Source organism: Octodon degus, unplaced genomic scaffold (genome assembly GCF_000260255.1).
Source record: "Octodon degus isolate 3935 unplaced genomic scaffold, OctDeg1.0 scaffold00033, whole genome shotgun sequence".
NCBI classification, from domain to species: Eukaryota; Metazoa; Chordata; class Mammalia; order Rodentia; family Octodontidae; genus Octodon; species Octodon degus.
Genome location: NW_004524609.1, coordinates 16442748 through 16446762, shown reverse-complemented (window position 1 = coordinate 16446762; position 4015 = coordinate 16442748).

The window sequence follows — 4015 nt, the reverse complement described above, 5'->3', positions numbered from 1 at the left end:
AATAAATAAAGTAAAAATGGATCAAAGATCTTAGTTTTAAAATAATCCGCTGGAAGAGAAAATAGGTACAACTTAGGGCCGGGGAGATGGCTCAGTGGAATAAGCACTTCCTTGGCAAGTGCAAGAGCCTGAGTTCAATTCCTGGTTCTGCAAAAAAAAAGAAAGAAAGAATAAGAAAAAAAAAAAAAGAAAAGGAAATTTATGAGCACCAAACCAGCACTCCAAAATGTACTGAGGGACATTTTAGAAAGAGATAACAAAGGCTACAATCCTGTGAACCCTGATGGGATGAATCTACCAGGCAAGGTCAGTAATTAAACAGAGCAAGGACTAAAAGGGAACCAAGAACAGGAAAATAACATGACAAGGATAAATTAATTCATATCAGCTATAACCATCAATGTAAATGGTGGTCTCAATTCACCAATAAAAAAAAAAAAAAAAAACCACACCAGAAGAATAGATCAAGAGGCAAAGGGCTGTCCAGATAGCTCAGCAGATTAAAGCACCTGCTTAGGCAGAGCATGGGCTGGGGTTCGATCCTTGGCCTGCCGTGCCGGCACCACCTCCAGGGTGCACTGAGATGACTGTGGAGACTGGTAGGGGTGGCACACACCTGTGATCCCAGTACTTGGGAGGCCGAAAACATGAGGATCACTGTGAGTCTAATCTGTATAGTGAGACCCTGTAGACTCTATCCTAAACACATAAAATTAAAAACAAAAAAAAATGGATCAAGAGGCAATATCCAACAATATGCGGCATATAAGAAACATATTAATTCAAAAAGAACGTCACTGACCAAAAGTCAAAGAGTAGAAAACAAGACTGCATATGACAGGAACCCAGATAAAAGGAGGGGTAGCTATTCTGTTTGCAGACAAAGTGGATTTCAAGCCAACACTGATTAAGAGAGCCAAAGAAGTTCATTTAGAAATTATCCCATGCATATTGTCAGAACATAGATCAATGAAATTGGAAATCAGTGGGAAAAGAAACCACAAGAACTTGATAAACTCATAGAAATTAAATAACACCCTCCTGAACAATAGGTCACATATGAAATTAAAGAAGAAATTAGGTAGTTTCTACAATTAAATGATAATGCCAAAACAACATACCCAAACCTGTGGGAATCAATGAAAGTAGTCCTAGGAGAGAAATCTATAGTGGTGAATTCCCATATCAGAAAACAAAGGGCCAGGGAGATGGCCCTATGGCATAGGTGCCTGCCTGGCAAACACCAGGTCCTGAGTTCGATCCTTGGTACCGCAGGGAATTTTAGAGATGATGTAATGTTGCCACTTCTCAAACATTTTAATGAAATTTAAAGGGAAATGAGGGCCGGCCAGATAGTCAGCGGACTAAAGCACCTGCTTCACCAGAGTGCAACAGCTAGGATTCGATCATAGCCTGTGTGCTTTTTCTTCTTCTCCTTCTCCTTCTCCTTCTCCTTCTCCTTCTCCTTCTCCTTCTCCTTCTCCTTCTCCTTCTCATTCTCCTTCTCCTTCTCCTTCTCCTTCTCGTTGATACAGGGTCTGATTACGTAGATCGAACTCCTACTGATTTTCCTGCTTTCAGCCTCCCAAGCACTGGGATTACAGGCACACACCACCACACCCAATCTCAATCGCCGGCTCAGCCTGCAGGAATCAAACCCGGGCCGCTGCGTCTACCTAAGCAGGCGCTTTAGTCCGCTGAGCTATCTGGCTGGCCTTGTATGCTGTTTCAACAGCTCCAATTATAAAAAACAGGAGAAATGTTGAGGACCATAAATTGTAAATTGACACAATATCAGTACTAGGTTCTCCTTGCCCTGCCTACCTTGAGGGCCAATTTTGGAATGCAGAAATCGCCTTCCTCTTGGCCAGTGAGACTGGCACCCGGGTGAGGATGGATGTTGGCTGCTTCCTTTAGGACGTTAAGCTTCTCCTTCTACAACAGCCTCTACTCTCTTCCGGGAGAAGCCCCGCCCCCTCCCTGCGCGGGCCAATGAAATGGCGGCAGGCTGGAGTGGGCCTTTTGCTCCTAGAGAGCCCCTGGTGGTCCCAGGTCCCTGCTGCACATCCCTCTGCTTTGTCTCTTGCCCTTTCTTTCCTTTCCCGCTGTGTCCCGCAATCTGGGTACCCACTACAGGGGTCGCTGATGATTGGCACCGTGGGAAGGGTCACTAATACTTTATGTATATCAAAAACGTACCAGGACTGGCCAGATAGCTCGGCAGACTAAAGCACCTGCTTAGGCAGGCTCAGGGACTAGGGTTCGATCCCTGGTGAGCCATGCCAGCCCTGCCCCTGGGGCGCACTAAAATCGTGACCGTGACTGGGCCTGGTGGCACATGCCTGTAATCCCAGCGCTTGGGAGGCTGAAAACAAATACACAAAAAAAGAAAGAAAATGTACCAATAAAATTTTACAAAGTGAAAGAAAAGAAACCGTATCAGCCAAAGGGGGGGGGGGGAGAGGATAGAAAAAAAGATCCAGCACTCTAGAGGTTGAGGCAGAAGAATTGCCACAAGTTCAAGGTCAGCCACGGCTACATAGTGAGCTCAAGGTCATCCTAATTTACAGAGTGAGAGCCAAAAGAAAACATGAATATACAATGTAAAGCACAAAAATGACAAACAGCCGTGCACGTTAGCTCATGTATAATCCCGTCCTTCAGGAGGCTGAGGCAAGGGGATTGCCATGGGTTTAAGGCACAAAGTAGGCTACAAAGGGAGATCTTGTCTAAAAACAAAAACAAAATAACAATGGCAATAGCAAAACAATAACAGCAGCAGCAACAACAAAACATGAACAAAATAATAAAACACACACACACAAATACAGTAAGTTCCCAGCTGTATTGCACAACTTTACCGTTCAGTAACCACACAGCAGCACAGCTGTGACAAGGTCAGACAAGCACCTGAGTGACTTCTACAATTTGTTCACGTATGTGAATGCTCGTGACACAAGGTCCACTGGTATCTGTAAAAGTTTCTAAGTTGGAGACCTACTGTATTCTAGAGGTGGGCACTGTAGTACCCACCTGCAATTTCACCGTTCTGGGAGGCAGAGGCAGGAGGATCATAGGTCTGAGCCAACCTGGGCAACATAGTGATTTAAACTTTTTCTTTAATTTAAAGTTAAATTTTTTGATACAGGGTCTCGCTATGCAGTTTGGACTCATAGTGATCCTCCTGTCTCAGCCTCCCTAGTGCTGGGATTATAGGCATGTGCCACCATACCTGGTTCAAGGGCCAGCATGGTATGCAGTACTGGCTATCAAACTCAGGACCGTGTGCTTGTCACGCAGGTGCTTTATGCTGCTGAGCTATCTCCCCAGACCAACATAGTAGTTTAGTGAGATCCTATTGTAAAATAAAAAATAAAGGGGCTGGTGATGTAGAACAATACGAAGGCCCTAGTTTTAATTCCTGGTACGGAAGAAGGAAAAAAAATTAAAAAAAAATTTTGTTTTGACATTTCTTTTTTATTTATTTATTGATTTTGTGTCTGTGTGTGGCCAGCTCAGCCCACCAGGGGGTGGGGCTGGCTGGCATGTGGTGCTGGGGGATTGAACCGTGGTCCCTGTGCTTTGCTTGGCTTAGCTTGTTCTAAGTAGGTGCTTTAGACCACTGAGCCATCTCACCAGCCCCTTGACTTTTCTTAAATGACTATCATACTTGTATCCAAAGTTTTAAAATAGTAAAGGATACAAATAAGGTCAAACTTTGTTCTACTCTTAGTTACCTATTAGGCATCTGTAGACCCAAATGAAGAGTTGTGGGTTTTAGCAAAACAGCAGCAACAACAACAACAACAATAACAACAACAAAAACACTTCAAAGTCTTTGGTTACCTCAAAAGAAAATACAAATCATTCTTTGTAGAGAGCCCATGCCGCGAATCGCGGCTTCAGAACCAAAACTCCTAGGGACCATTGGGTGAGGCCTGCTGCAGCCCTTGAAGCCTGCGCTAGATTACCCCTCCCACCGAGTGTGCCAAGATGGCGCTCATTTCCTGCTTCC